Source organism: Aedes aegypti, chromosome 3, assembly GCF_002204515.2.
Source record: "Aedes aegypti strain LVP_AGWG chromosome 3, AaegL5.0 Primary Assembly, whole genome shotgun sequence".
Classification (NCBI taxonomy): domain Eukaryota; kingdom Metazoa; phylum Arthropoda; class Insecta; order Diptera; family Culicidae; genus Aedes; species Aedes aegypti.
Window position 1 is genome coordinate 256,423,564 of NC_035109.1, and position 17,136 is coordinate 256,440,699.

The 17,136-nt window shown below is 39.2% G+C and overlaps 1 protein-coding gene across 2 annotated transcripts in view; it reads left to right on the plus strand.

Moving 5' to 3' along the window:
- The first annotated feature begins 8,454 nt into the window (after positions 1–8,454).
- The window catches only part of LOC5575317 (SPRY domain-containing SOCS box protein 3), a 30,726-nt gene continuing 22,044 nt past the window's right edge, over positions 8,455–17,136 (plus strand). The window contains exon 1 of one of the 2 annotated variants that reach the window (XM_021852418.1): positions 8,455–8,910. The gene's annotated coding sequence lies outside the window, so the exon portion shown is untranslated. Of the gene's footprint in view, positions 8,911–16,434; positions 16,693–17,136 lie in introns of those variants that run through there. The other variant, XM_001655641.2, reaches the window with a different exon arrangement.

The following is a 17,136-nucleotide window of genomic DNA, read 5'->3' on the forward strand; positions in this document are numbered from 1 at the left end:
CCATCTACTTTTAAGTTTCTCCATTGAGATTCTGCTCAGAGGATTAGAACATTAATTAAAGAGACAAATAATTGTCTAGTTCTCCAGATTTGTGGTCTTGAAAGTTCGAGATTTGTCTTTGATCCATCTTTACCTAGAGGTAGGTACCGTAATTCCATCAAAAATAGCTTGCGCCACTTGAGAATGAAACAATTCATATCGAACACGGTACTATTTTCTTTTTGTAATTCTTGAGAAAATCTTTATTAACTTTATCAATAGGAACTTAAACACAAAATGACGAGTTCTTCACTCACTACGGAGAATCGTTGCATAAATTCCGTAACTTAGATGAGTCTCAATTCATTGAAACATGTATTCTGCCAAAATTCCTAAGCATATTAAAACTCTTTCAGTTTGTTTTGTAGCCGCACACGTTCGTAGAAAACGAAACAAGGCCCATTTGTAATCCCAGTCGTACTTCTTATGTTATCAAATAGGTGCTTGGCTTGGAATTGTATATTTTCTTTACAAAAAATGGACCTCTCTCAGTTTAGTAGTGCAATAAATCATACATACTATTGCTTCTTCTTCTTTCTGGCGTTACGTCCCAACTGGGACAAAGCCTGCTTCTCAGATTAGTGTTCTTATGAGCACTTCCACAGTTATTAACTGAGAGCTTTCTTTGCCGATTGACCATTTTTGCATGTGTATAATCATGTGGCAGGTACGAAGATACTCTATGCCCTGGGAATCGAGAAAATTTCCAACCCGAAAAGATCCTCGATCAGCGGGATTCGAACCCACGACCCTCAGCATGGTCATGCTGAATAGCTGCGCGTTTACCGCTACGGCTATGTGGGCCCCATACTATTGCACATTGTGTAGATTGTGTAGTGTTACCCGACTCGGCATATTTCAAGCCATTTTCAAATACCTACTGAAGTGCGTTTAGTTTTTCTCTCCCTTGAAGCAAGCGCAGCGGATTGATGCGGAGGGATCAATTGAATAAATAAACGATTGATTCCGGGCTTTAAATAACAGCTGAGAATCGTTCAACTTGTTTATATCGCCCCGTGGCAGGCAACTTGGTGCGAAAATCGTTACACTCATAAAAAACAATTATAGCATGGTTTATAAAGGTACACACTTCATGTATCATCAGTTGATAAAACACAAAAAAATACAACTAGAAATTTATTGGTTTTGCAGATAAACAAGTTGATTCGTGTCGATCCCAGAGCAATAGAGCGTCTTCGATTTACCATAGTATTTTTGCAATTTCTCATCGTTGCCAATCTTTCTTGAAACGGCCTACTTTCCTGCACTGAAGTATGCAATGCAGCAATAGACATTACGCAACTGAAACCAGTGCTGTAATGATTCATTACGCACCGCTTTCTCATTATGCAACTGTTTTGAGTTGCGTAGTGAATCATTACAAAACAATATTTCAGAAATTGTAAAATAATGGTGAATGCATTCCGCTATAATTTCAGATACCCTCAAGTGGACATATTTTATTGACCTTGTTTGAGTGTGAAGCTTATTATTAAAACATCATACAGGTCACATGTCACGCTTACATATCTAAAGACATTTACTCGAGGGTTTAGTAACCTGACTACGTTGAAACGCGTGTTGAGCCTTTTTATATGGAATTCTCGATAATTTAAAATAAACTGATAAGACAAAATTGACTCGTCTATGGAGCTTAATTGATTTCTGCGATGATAGTGACCTTCACTAGTTTAGTTTTGTTTGAAAATGACACGCTAAAAAGTTTACTTTAAGACAAGATTAAGTTTTGTTAAAAAAAAACAATCCAACAAAAACGATAAGCGTGCTGAATAATGCGAGAAAATGATTTTTCTGATTTTTTTAGTACTGAATGATTCTTTCTCACATCCATCAATAGAAATTCATTGAATTGAAATTCAATTGAATGCATCTGATATTGATTCTTGTGTAAAAATATTTACCTATTTTAATAATAATCGTTCCAGCACTAAACCAAATATCGCCTTCCGGTTTTACCATATGTCATACCTACACAGCAAAAAAAAACTTAAATTTACATTGCACATAAACTTTTATGATTGTCATGTGAATCGAATTATCATTGAGAGTTCTGTTTGATCCTTCGACCTTGACGCTTGCTCCTACGAGGGCGAGTGATGAGGGCAGGATCGAACATGTCGCGCGTCGGTCGGAAAAAAGTGAAAAGTGAATCGGTCCGTCAGTTCTGTTTGATCCTTCGACCTTGACGCTTGCTCCTACGGGGGCGAGTGATGAGGGCAGGATCAATCGTGTTGCACGCCGCTCACGTGGCAAGAAGGAATAGTGTCGCGGGTCGCAGAACGCGTTAGTAGTGTTTGGATACTTGTCGCTTGCTCTTATGGGGCGAGTGACGAACACTTGATCGGCGTTCAATGCGTTTATCGAATAATATCGCGAATCCGGTTAGGCGCATTTATTTCAAATTATATATTTATCGTTTACCAAAACGAATCCCTCTCCCATATCCAAACTTCCAGTGTTTACTTGTGGAAGTGCAGAGGACTCCTCGGCTTCCATAAAGCAAGTAACACGTCAACATTTCCCTCCCATCCCCAAATTGACCTGCATTCGGACGCAGCCGGCGCCGTTATTGTTTATTATAATGAGAGCACCAGTACCGTTTTGATTCATATTACGGACACTTAAGGCCTCAGTGAAGTATAACCCAGCTTGGACCATACAAAATAAATCGTTCTGTATGATTTTTTAGCGTTATCGAGCGTCGGAAGCCCTTAACTTTCGGATGGTGGGTAAAGAATACGCGTCCGCAACTTGAATAATTTTAAATTAATCAAAACGTGTGGCCTTTTCATGATTCTTATTCCGGACGTTCCCTCACTTTTGCCTCATATTCCGGACGCTTTGATTCGAATTACGGACAGCTCATGATAATCATTAATGGAACAGTCAAATCATCAATTGAAAGCATTCAACCACTTAAGAGACGTCTAAGGTAGTTGAGCATTATAAATTTGCAATGATATTTATGGAAAAAACCTAATAAAACGAGCCTCAAAAATGAGAACTTTTGGACGGCGAAAATTGAAACATTTCGTGTGAAATGTTTCCCATACAAACGAGAGTGTCCGGAATTTGAAGCTGTCCGTAATATGAATCAAAACGGTACTTACACTTTGAGGATGCTACTGATCCCGAGTAGCGTCTGTTGGTTCCCTGTGTAAGTACAGCTGTTCTTGCAATAACGGAGTAGCAACTGCGGGCGGTCAATCATGCTCATGCTCATGCTCATGTCATGTGAATCGAATTATCATTGTATATTCAACGATAAATAATGTAAACTTCCTCATTACATTCAGGAATGCTTGCAAACTTGAGTGAAACTGCAACATTTCACGAGCTTTCATTCAACATTCTCCAATATTGCATGCTTTCTTGCTTCTTGAAAGTGAAGTTTCAAACGAGAATGCTCGGTTTTCACGATTATACGTAGAATATTCTGCTGAAAGTAATGCACATGGATGGATCGGCGGCTTGATCATTCCATGTGCATTATTTATGATCTATTTTTCCGCCTAAAATCATGTAAACCGAGCGGTTTCGCTTGCAACATTCTTTGAGAGAAGACGTTTTGCGTTCAATATTTAGGATTTCCTTAGAAATGTTGGATAAAAAAAGCTGTGGATTTATAATTGGATAATACATTAGAAATGGCTTAACATGATTGAAACTAAAAATATGTGACGCGTAAATATAACTTTTTTTATGTGTAATGTCGAAAGTAATGCGGTGTATAGATGATCAGGTGCTCTATACAGCGCACTACTTCCGACATTAAGTTTAAAGAAAGCGCTTGTAAAAAAGCGGATTGGTTCTAGAACGAGTATATAACAGTTTTGATTGTCCTTAGCGAACTTTTGTCCACCGATGAGGCAAGTTTGACTAGTTTTGGGCGAAAGTTTGCTGACTAAAACACAAAACTTCGATATTTATTGACAGGAATACCTTCTATCAGCCATACACGGTTTTTATCTAAAAAATACACTCTAAATTTTGCTCACAAATTGTAATTTACCTAAAAATAGCTGTGTTTCGCAAAGCTAAGAAAAAACGAAAAAAATGTATGGCTTTTTCTCACGATCAAAAATGTTTCGCTAAATTTAAATATGTCCGCAAATTATCCGAACAACAAAATATGGGGAAGATTATCTCTCATTGAAAACAATATAAAGTCAATAAGACAATAAATATGATTTCTAATAATTTCAAAGTGATTGTTTCGTACTAAGATAATCAACTTTAAAGTTATCGGAGACGTTATTCCTGAGGGCCGCTAGACATTTTAGAGATTTTCTTTCCTTAAATTCTAAAAGAGATGATTCCAAAATTCCAATTATCGTTTTAGGTTATCTACTGGATCTTGGCTTCAAGATAGGCTGGAAGTTGAAAATTATTAGGTTTTAATCCTTTGAGATCGATGGTCATTTCTCATCCGTCTTAAAGCTCGAAAAACGGCGGTCGCTAAGACCGCCTATCACATTTGGCTAGATTTTACAAAAAGTTGACATCAAAAATGTGTCAAACTTATTATTTATGAACATAATAGGTCAAGATATTGAGCTATGTAGGAATGCTCAATTTGTTTATCTTGTTTGCATAGAGGCATACCTTCAAAGTTTGTACGGATAATATGCGGACACCCTGTACATAGAATTAAGGCGATTTACCACACCAATTTTTGTAATTTGTGGCACGAATTTTTACCCCACTTAGTCGAAATCTTGCCCCACTAAGATAACGGTTTCCAAACATGTATGCAAAAAACATTTATGACATTAACCCATCCTTATGGTAGGTCTAGCATAAACATGGTCTACATAAAATATAAAATGGAATTTTAATGTTATGGGGTTTCACAAGATGGATGTTAGATCGATAATTTCAATTTTTACGTCAAAAATCAGCATGTTGCCACATTTATCCAAATCTCAAACGGTTTCTGAAATATTTGGCGTGAAGGTTCTAACTAGAACTACTAGCGTTCGAAAAACTATGACATTTATAACATTTGTTGTAAATAGGGCCTTAAAGTTTATAATGAAATCTTGTTTTTGATCACCGATACGGTAGAGCTTGTTTTGTCAACTACAATTTTTCCTGCTCAAATAACGGCCAATTCACAATCAAACTTTAATTTTCAAAAAACGTTGAAATTTCACCAACCTTTACACTTTTCATAAGCTTTGACGATCACTTCGTCGACAAAAACCAACTGGGGTACACTGAAAATCAATTCACTCAATTCAATTGAGTGAACTTTTATTTCTGATACAAGTTTGGTACAAACATTGAGATAGGGCTTTAGAACCCCTTTTAACTAGCAATTGTAAAAATAAGCTTTTGTCCCACTCGAACTATTGCCCTACCTGAACTCTACTACTGGATCGATGACGACGATATGCAATATCTCTCTTCAGCAAATTTCTTCATTATGGTTTGAAGAATGAGTTTTTACTATGGGATAATAAGTTTGTACTTACATTATAGTACTAGCGTGTTTGGGAGTTCTGTTTGATCTTTTGACCTTGACGCTTGCTCCTGCGGGGGTGAGCGACGAGGGCAGGATCAAACATGTCGGGTGTCGGTCTAGTAAGTGAAAAAGTGGCGTGATCGGTAAGTTCGGTTAGAGTAAGTGAAAAAGTGCCGCGATCGGTTAGTCCTGTTTGATCCTTCGACCTTGACGCTTGCTCAAACATGTCGCGCGTCGGTCTAGTAAGTGAAAAAGTGGCGTGATCGATTAGTTCTGTAGAGTAAGTGAAAAGTGCCGCGATCGGTTAGTTCTTTTTGATCCTTCGACCTTGACGCTTGCTCCTGGGCAGTGCGTCAAGAAAGCCTGAGCAGTCGTCAGTTTTTTTTTCCTTTTCGGGTCGTGCGCCAGTTTTTTTTCTGAGTGCTTTTATATAGCCAAGCAAACGAGTGAAGCTGAAAGTGGATTGTGGCTGCTCAGTCAAGGATAACGGATCAATTGGTGAGTTGGTTTCATGCTACTATTTTCTAATCTATAAAATATGTATGACTGCACATTTAATCGATACAATGGTGGGACGTAAATATGAATTTTCAACAAACTATGAATGGTTCGTCACTGTGAGTGTCGACACAAACTCTGATTCATGAATTAATTATGTTTAACATTTTTTTTTATTTTCAGAACACCCTTTTTTACCTTTATTTTTGTAATTAAAAAAAAAACTTTGAATGGTTCGACACTACAAGTGTAGACTTGCGAAAGGTTCACTTTATTCAACAAACTTTGGATGGTTCGCCACTGTAAGTGTCGGCATGAGAATAAGAGTGTTCTATGATGTTCCAACCAATCGAGTTTTTTGTTTCTTTTCAAATAAGTAAAATATAATAACACATGCTTTCGTCCTGACAGCTGTAGGGATGTTATATTTAGATATTTGTTCAACAAACTTTGAATGGTTCGTCACCTCAAGTGTCGGCAAAATTTTCCTGTACATAGAAATTGTTCATATCAAATTAAAATATTATATTTACATATAAGCATGTATATATCTCACAAATCATTATTTATCATGGTCTAATCGCTTATCAAAGTGAATCCTGTGACCCAACGATCCTTCCCATTAATAAACATCCCTCCCAGTAACCTTTGTGGAGATGCAGAGGCAAACACGGTCTCCAAATAGCAAAGGTTACACACTAACATTCCTTCCCCCAATCCCACCTGACTGCAAGGGCGTGGCCGGCGCCGTTATTGACCCTGTATAATAATAGGTACTGAATTATGCACATTGAAGAAGATTTTGGCCAATCCCAGCCGAACTTCAAGTTGATTCTTTGTGCATTTTCACTGTCTTCGGTCAATCACGGAATAGCAACCATTGATATGTGTAGTCAGTCTAAGCTATGCTAAGCATTATAGTACTAGCGTGTTTGGAACATATCTCAAAATTTCTCGATAGTAATTTCCATATAAACCTAAATTGTCTTTGGGCCGCCTTTAAATCACCACCTAGATAGGTGAAAATTGCACAGAACTCTATTTTTATGGCAAGGATGGTAAGGAACATATGGGAGATTAGATCCTCAAACATTTTAAAATTTTAAACCGCCCAAATCAAAATACATAGGAGAAAAATAATAATGTTTGTCCTACAGGAGTACAAAGTAGACGAAATGACAAATAAATAAAATGACGCTTGTTAAAGTTTTACGATTATGCGTATATCATATTTCATTTATGCTTATTATAGTTCTTTTGACCAAGAACAACTTTACCTTCCATGCCAAGGTGTTCAATTTCAATGTTCAGGGCAAAATCGTAGGAATGGGTCGAAAACTAATGATTGGTCGCAAATTGGTTTTCATATATGACTTGTTAAAACCAAATTTATTACAGTCGAAGCTCGTTATAACAACTTTTATAGTGACAAAAGCTCTCTAAAGCGACATTTTTCGGTCCCTTGAAAAATATTTTCATGTTATATTCTTTCCCTATAACGACTTTTCTCCATTACGACGGTTCCTTGCGATGTCGTTATAACAAGCTTCGACTGTAGTATGATTTGTGTTTGGTCTAGTGTGGGACAAAATTTAGATTCTCGCTCCAGTCCACTTTTTGGATTGCAATTAGGTCCCATAACAACTGAACAAAATTTCAGCTCGATCGGAGAAACTATATTTTAGCGCCAGCCGTTCAAAGTTTGTATGGGATTTACTATGGGAAAACTTACTTTTACAAAGAAAAATCGCCAGAGGTCGCCCATTGACCTCTATAAAAATTCTAAACACAGACCTCGATAGGTATTTTTATGATGAAGAATATTGCCGAAGACCGCGAAACAATCCGACACTTGTGAAAAAAGTTATTCAATGAAAACCTATTGGCAAGGCGACGTTGATTAACACGTAAAGGAATAACAATAATAACAAAATCGGGCAACATTTCCGAAAAGTCTATGCCTAATAACTTTTTTCACAAGCATCGGATTGCTTTGCGGTCTTCGGCCATGTTGTTCATCGTAGAAATACCTATCGAGATTTTTGTTCAGAATTTTTATAGAGGTCAATGGGCGACCTCTGGCGGTTTTTCTATGCAAAAGTAAGGTTTCCCATAGTAAATCCTATACAAACTTTGAACGGCTGGCGCTAAAATATAGTTTCACCGATCGAGCTGAAATTTTGTACAGTTGTTTTGTGACCTAATTGCAATCCAAAAAGTGGACTGCTGGAGCGAGAATCTAAATTGTTGATATAACCGTGTCCCAGGCTATTGGTCACACTTGCTTCACTCTATTATTTAATATTTTCCTCGTTAGAAGCACAGAGTGCATTACATTCTACTCTCCCCAGCTTCATCTACGAGTGCATTCGAACGCACAAAATCAGATTTCCGTCGTCAATATTCATCATCATCTGTCGTAAATACTAATGACCCGTGGTGTCGTTCGAGTGACTGACTGGCTACGCGTACCTACACTTTTGCATTGTATTTTAATAACTTTCCACATGCATTTGTCCAAGATGCAGCTCAATAATGATTCGTCTCTTCCCGTGCAGAGGAACGGCCGTTAGTCGTGCGCAGTCCACTATTGGAAGTGGATTGCTTTTTATTCATCATACACACAATCTGAGTCTCCTGCAGACGGCCGCGCGAATCGTGAAATTTAATAACGCTCTTCTGGAAGAATACAGAGCCGGTTTCGTTGCACAAAAGTTTCCGGTGGTGCACTTTCGTATAGGCGGTGTTCAGTGTGACGTTGTGTTCGTTTTCAATTTATTTAATTTTGATACGTTATCACGTGTTGAAGTGCGATTTAACATTACGGTGTACCTACTTTATTTAAGTAGCAGGTGTTAGAAACATCTTCCATCCATAACCAAACAGTAAGTGATTCATTCTAAACGGTAACTCAAACAAAACTGATCGAGCAAGTAATCATCACAATGTGAAACGGCTTGTATTAGGCCCCGGAAGGGATGAGTGCTACGTGATTTGTTTGGTAGAAAACAAACAATTGAATCAAAATGTTTACTTTTCAGTACACTCAAGATTTATTTTCACACGTATAAAAATGTGGGTTTCTGCAGAGTTGAACAAACCAAGCAATAAAGATTAAACGTAAACTGACCATCCCCACTTATCAACATCTAATAATTATACATGTGTAGTATAGTATATTGTTATCTCTATCTCCGGGAGCATGTAACCGTGAACAGTACTTGGTTTACCGTAGTGCGTAGAATTCCTTTCACAAAATTATGAACTTGAATATTTATAATAAAATATCACGGGAACTTTATTACCTCCGATGTTGCGATCTTCTGTTAAGTTGTTCAGAAGCCTTATGTGCATGTGAATTTGGACATATTCCAGCAAGTTCGTATCTACAGCAGTTAGTACAGTTAGTACACGGAAATCAATCGGAACTATTTGATACCCAATATTCCTGCTACGTAGCGCTGATGTGCAGTATAGCCCATAAAAAATGCGACGATCATCGTATCATATTTTATGGTACAGAGGGTAGACAAATGATTGAGATATGCCACACATATATCTAATTGGCTACATCACCCAGGGCACCTGGAACCTATTATAGAGTAGTCAGTCCATCTAATGGTGCATCTAATGGTCCATCTAATCTAAAGCTCGAGGCCCACTTGAGTATTCTTCTTCTTATTTCTCTTCTTCTTATTTTTCTTCTTGGCATTACGTCCTAACTGGGACAGAGCCTGCGTCTCAGCTTAGTGTTCTTATGAGCACTTCTACAGTTATTAACTGAGAGCTTTCTTTGCCAAAGTTGCCATTTTCGCATTCGTATATAGTGTGGCAGGTACGATGATACTCTATGCCCAGGGAAGTCAAGGAAATTTCCATTACGAAAAGAACGTCATTCCGCACAAAATGCTGGCTGTTTGGGCACGTCAGGAGTTAATCATCAATGTTAACTTCTTTTTCCCGATCAGCCTAGATAGCCGTGTAGTGTCGGTAGCGGTTGTTTCAATTGGCTAAGAATTAACACTACGGACTGCCTGTTCCAGTGGTAAAAGTCCACCTCACAGGTGACCCCTAGTTCATGCGGCTTTAAGCTTACCGTGCCTAAGAATGAATGGTTAGGGGGGTCTAAAAAAACCTAATCGCAAACGGAGCCTGTGGAGTACCAGGGCGCCCTCTACAGTATTGTACCCTTCCTGTGCTACCCGGAGCAATGGTGCAGGTGACCTTGTGTTTCTCCGAGATAATCGGCTGCCCTTGTTCAGTCTCAAACCTGAGGCTAAATAAGGGTGGGATTATAATAAGGATGTTGTAATTTAGTTTAAATTTTCACCCTTATGGCTTCGCATTATGCGTTTTACACAGTGTATTCTGTTGGGGCAGCAGGGACGAAAGTCCAGGGGCTTAACGGGGGACGCATAAAAGATGATCATCCAAAACAAACAACTAGCGGAATGTGAAGGAGAGGCTTCAAGACCTATCAGTAACCGGCTAAGGTTCCCGCCAAGGGAGGAGGCGACCAACATCAACTTTAGTGAAAACAGTGTGGGCAAAAGCCTAGATACTGTGACGACGGCAGGCACTGGCCGCTCCAGTGCAACATGTGAGGTGACCGATGGCCCGGGACTAATCGAGGCTATGGATCGCAATAGGGAGTACCTTCCTAAAATGCAGGCAGCTGCTGAGCAACTTGATGTCATCATCGAGTTTGTTCAGAGTAAAAGCAATATCAGCAAAGACTTGAAAACAAGTCTACTGAAATTGCGACAATCAGTCCTAGTGACCTACGCGGCCATCCTCCAGAGCGGAAAAGCTGGCACGAGTCAAGCCCCGCGATCAAGAGGACATGGCAACAAAGGAGAGGCCAACACCAAGCCTAAGGCCAAGAAAGCCAAGGAAAAGGAGCCACGGGATTACCCGAACCAGGCAGTGCATCCACGGGCGCAAGGCAACAGCAACCCGTGGATACGAGTTGGAAATAAGAAAAAACAGAGGAAACTGAAAACGGAGCGCAAGGAGAGCGCTAAACCGAAAACAGCGAAACGTAGGAATTTTGGCGAAGCCCTCGTTATCAAAACGGAGGAAGTGAAATACGCCGAGGTTCTGAAGGCGATGCGAAGCACGGAGAAACTATCGCCATTGGGCGCAGACGTGCGGAGCATAAGGCGAACTAGGGTTGGTGAAATGATCCTAGTCTTAAAGAAGGACGCCAAGGAAAAGGGTGCAGTCTATATGCAACTGGCACAAGAAGTACTTGGCGACGAGGTTGATGTAGGATCCCTTACTGCTGAAGCAACTCTCCAGTGTAAAAATCTGGATGAGGTCACCGACGCAGCGGAGGTCTCGGCTGCTCTCAAAGAGCAGTGTGACATCGACGTAGCCAGTAAGGCCATCCACCTTAGAAAGGGCCCGCAGGGCACCCAGGTGGCGGCGATCAGGTTGCCAGTCGCAGAGGCCAACAAAGCGAAGAACTTGGGCATACTCAAGGTACGCTGGTCGGTTTGCCGGCATAGCATACAACAGCCTCCTGAATTTTGCTTCAAGTGTTTCGGGAAGGGCCATAAGTCGTGGAATTGCAATGGTCCCGACAGAAGTAAGATGTGCAGAAAATGCGGCACCGAAGGCCTTAGGGCAAGCGATTGTAAGCAAATCGCTAAGTGCCTAATATGTGTCGACAGAGCAGACAACGGACACTTAACGGGCGGACCCAAATGTCCGGGCACAAGCGGAGTATCAAAGCAGCCAAAACGGAAGTAACACAGTTAAATTTCAACCACTGTGATGCAGCTCAGCAGCTGCTTTGGCAGTCAGTCTCGGAAACCAAGACTGACGTGGTGTTACTAACAGAGCCATACCGCATACCAGCCAACAACGGGAACTGGGTTGCGGATAGGTCTCAACAGCTAGCAGCTATAGGTACGACAGGACGATACACAATCCAAGAAGTTGTCTCTAGTTCAAATGACGGTTTTTCGATAGCAAAAATCAACGGCGTGTTCTATTGCTGTTGTTACGTGCCCCCAAGGTGGTCGATTTAGGAATTTTCCCACATGGTCGACAGGATGATAGCCGAACTAGCTAATCGGCAGCCAGTAGTGATAGCTGGCAACTTTAATGTGGAGTAGAGTGGGGTAGCCGCTGCACCAATCAAAGAGGCCAGCTATTGTTGGAATCCCTGGCCGCATTAATTGTAGAGCTGGCAAATATGGGTACAGTGAGTACCTTCCGCAGAAATAGTGCAGAATCGATTATCGACGTGACGTTTTGTAGTCCTAACCTTTTAGGTACCATGAGCTGGCGCGTTGATAACGGTTATACTCATAGCGATCATCAATCGATTCGCTATAGTATGATACCAGGCGGGCGGAAGGCAGCGCGATGTAACTCGATCCATGCCGAGGATGGAAAACAGCGCGCTTCGAGGGCGAAGTATTCACTGAAGCCCTGAGGCGCGAACGGAACACTCTGGACCTAAACGGTGAAGAGTTAGTTGCTGTGATATCACGAGCATGTGATGCTTTCATGCCGAGAAAAGCCCCCCCTAGAGAGAACAGGCCGCCGGTGTACTGGTGATGCGAATCAATTGCAAATCTTCAATCAATCTGTCGGTGATCGAGCGATTGTCACTCTGGATGTGAAGAATGCGTTCAGCAGCGCAAGCTGGGAAGCGATAGCCCATGCACTTCACCGCCTCAAGGTACCGGTGCAGTTGTATAAGCTTCTAGAAAGCTGTTTTGATGGTAGGATTTTGTATGGCACAGAGGAGGGTCAGAAAAGCGTTCGAATTACCGCGGGAGTACCTAAAGGTTAAATCCTGGGCCTTATGTTATGGAATGCGATGAACAATGACGTACTGAGGCTGCCCCTTTCGACGGGTGTTAAGATTGTTGGCAACGCCGATGATATCACCCTAGTGGTCTATTGCAAATCGATGGAGGAAGTAGAGTTGACAGCAGTGCACTCTACTTCCATGGTTGAGGAATGGATGAGGTCTAGGAAACTAGGACTGGTCCGTCACAAGACTGAGGTGGTGGTGGTCACATTATCATCCATCCATGTGCATTATTTTTGACAAAATATTCAGCGTAGAATCATGTAAACTGCGCATTCTTGTTTGCAATTCCACTTTCAAGATGCAGGAAAGCATGCTATAATGGTGAATGTTGGATGTAAGATCATGAAATGTTTCAGTTTCACACAAGATTGAAATAATTTACGAATGCAATGAGACAGTTTACATTAATTATCGTTGAGTGTTCAGTTGCAACTCTTTTTACATGATTATCATAAAAAATACGTGCCATGTAAATTTTAGAATTGTTTTCTGTGTATGTCATTGAATAATACATTACAAATGGCTGTACATGATTGAAACTAGCATTACGTGACGTGTAAATCAAAGATTTTTTTGGTGTGTAGCTTAAGCTAATTGAAGGCGTTTTTTCTCTCATGAGCAGGTGAAATCAATTCACCTGTGAAAATTCTGAACTGCTACGGCAAATGAAATTTAATATGTTGCTAACAAAATGTAAAAAATCCTAATTAAGTTTTACCAAATTATGATGATACACACCAAAAAAATCTTCTCTCAAAGAATATTGTAAGCGAAATCGTTCGGTTTACAAGACTTTACGCTGAAAATTCAATCATAAATGATGCACATGGAATGACCGACCCGTCGATCCATCCATGTGCATTATTTTTGACAGATTGTTCAGCGTAGAATCGTGTAAACCGAGTATTCTCGTTTGCAATTTCACATTCAACATGCAAGAAAGCATGCAATATAGGCGAATTATTGATGCAAGATCGTGAAATGTTTCAGTTTCACTCAAGATTGCAAGTATTACTGAATGCAATGAGGCAATTTACATTATTTATTGTTGAATATTCAGTTATAATTCGTTTTACATGACCATCAAATTTTGAGTGCCATGTAAATCTAAGATTTTTTTTGCTATGTAGTGTTTCCTAACACAGAACACCTATATATATATATGAAATGAATTTAATGATCCCAAACCCAAAAAAAGGTTTGTGTACTCGGCAAAGTTGTTCAGATTACTCAAAGCAGTTGGGTTATTTAGCGGTTAAAAGTTACAGTTGTAGTCTGCTAAAAAGATTTTTTTTAGTATTGCACAACTAATTAAATATTTGAAAAAATTAAATGTTTATGTTCCACCAAACCAACCCTAAGATTTTAAATTCGTTATATAATCGTGCCACACGCTACTGACTACGCCTTTGGACGCGAATACAACGACAACGAAGGGAAAGGGACAAGAAGCTTCAAGGTTACAAGCAATAAAATGCGTGATAACTTAGGGAGTACGTTATCGGGCAAATATGTTCGTCATTGTGTTTAACGAACATTGCAGCATGAACTCAAAAGTTTGTTTGTAAGCACAAGGGAAGATACAGAAAATAAAAATGGTAAGAAAAACTATGGGTTCAAGTTTTAAAGATTCTGCCATAAGAAAACTCACACTAGGAAATAAGGGCTGCATTATATGATCCTTCCTCGCTTCTATGCCACTTTTTCTCTATGGGATCTTCCAACATTTTGTATGGATCGTCACACTATCCCCCTTGAAGCGCAATGTAACTTATTTAAAATCTTACCGAATAAGAGAGTATAGCCAACACGACACAGTCTCGCCAACGATGTGAGTCATTTGCACTAAGTTTTTCGCGTAGTCTTAAATTCTGAAGAACAACAGTTGTTACTTTTGAAACAATTGGCGGACTTGCTACGAACAGCCTTAATTAATGAAGTTTGATGAAAGTCGCAATTCTAGCAATTTCAAATGAACCTGTCGATATACCGACACCAAAATATATCTCATCAAACGAGTGCCCAATTATCAGTCCATTGAAAAGTTTTGGTAGAAATCTTTTGCCTGGCTACGCAAAGAAGTACCACGTTGTTCAAACAGCATTGCGTGAAACAGCGTAAGGCGCACGCAACCACATCCCAATGTATTGGTAATGTTACGAACGAGCAAACCAAAGCATAATGGTAACATTCTTTTTCCTACGTTATTCTTTGGTATATAACTATTCCAGCTCACAAGTACCATGAAACCAAAGCGGATTAAAGGTGTGTGCTCCGCAACATGACTACTCCTACGCTTTCTACAGCTGGATATGTAATGCATACAGTATACCTTCGAATAATGTGGCAACATAAGCTCAACAACGTCATCGATGATAATATAAGAGTCACGATAAAAGGGGTTTCAATAAATTGGTCAGATGAAGTTGAGTAACTAGGGCTCATGCTATGCTAGGGCTGTATGCTGTACTAACATGGACTAGCTGTTGTAATACCAAAAAGAAAGCTCTCCAGAGTATTTAAATTAAAATTTTGAAAGGGCCCATTCACAAATTTCATAACGCTGAAGGGGGTGGGTGGGTGTCCTCGTGATGTTACGGCTTATACAAAATTTAGAAAATATTCATACAAAAAATGTTACGAGGGGGTGGGTGGGTGTCTAAAATGGCCATTTTTGGCGTTATGAAATTTGTGAATAAACCCAAAATGAATCTGAAGCTCCCTCCGTGGCATAGTACTAAAAAGTTACAAAGAATGTCCAATGTTGAAGCATTGGAACAAATGTCGAATAAAATTATCAATAATTTTAGACAAAAATCGTGACAATCTTCTACTAGACACGATAGATGCGTTATTTATTTAGATTAAGCGAGGTTAAGTTAATTGAAAGCTTTTTTTTTTCTTCGAAGGAAACCAACTCACTTGAAAAAAATTCTAAACTGGTACGTCAAATGAAAAGTAATATGTTGTTAACAAAATGGTAGTGAAAGCTTAATTTAGTTATACCAAATTAGAATGATAGTGTTGCCTCACACAGAACAATGTAATGTTAATGTTTGAAATTATACTAATAAAATAATTTTTGTTAAAATATATAGATTGTACTTTTATAGCAAAAAATGTATTGCTCTTAAAAAAATAAAAATGCTTAACGAAGGTATTTTTTCTTTTGGAAAAAAAAACCGTCACACTAATAAATCGCATTACCAGAAATAATATTCACAAATTTGAAAATTAGGATACTACCTTAGCCGCACTACTCATGTAACTACTGTTTACCTGGTTCATGTCACATAGAGGAAATGCAGCATAAATCTTGACATGCAACTGAATATTTACAAAAACCATCGTTGAATTGCAGGAGAAATGCTAATGCGTTGATACATAACATGCTTCCTTTTATAAATCTTTCAATTTGCCTCTGCGAAAACCATTCAAGTTCCAAAACACGATTTTCATAACATTCCTCTTCCACATTTTTCGAAGCCCGCCATATCCAACATGCCACACGAAACATGAGCACCGAAGAAGTAGTGGTGTGCTGGAGACTATCCAACATAGCAGTAGAGTACTTTTCCATTCCCATACCTCCAAAGAGCCACTCTGATGCACGGTTCTGTTTTGGATTAGGTGACCATTCACGAGTTCTATATGAATCTTCGCAAGTTTCAGTCCATAAATCTTTGCTCCTGTAGACGCACAATTACTTAACTATTTGAAGTGCAAGCGGTCAACAGTGAAGTTGTATAACATTCTCCGGTTCTTCGATTCTATGGTGAAAGTTAGTTCCTACCTAACGACCTCGTGTTTGTGCTTTTCTCTTGAAAAATTGAGGGTAAGTCATCACGTTTGAGTGAACTTTATTGAAGCTTTGTGATTGCCATCATGTTTGGAAATAACATTTATACTTATCCTATCAATTTTAATTCAAGAATGAGTCGATTTTCTGAATTGCGCTTCAACATTTGAGAATCATCTTTCACATGTTAATTTCGATGCACTTTTATCTTTCTCTCGTCGCAACGTCGCAACACCATGGTGTATGAAACGTGTTTGTTTAGGCCTTAAAACATTATCGCAAACGCTTAAGGTCCTACTAGGGTAATTCACCAATTGTTGACTCTAATTTTGAACAGTCAATGCTTTACTTAAGGGATGTTCAACAATTAGCGAGAAATTAGACTGTTTAACATGTGGCGCCTTACTCTAATTGAATAGGGTTGCTCATTTGCTGATCGAGGTAAGAATTCAAAAAAATAATAAATATATTCGAAAAAAA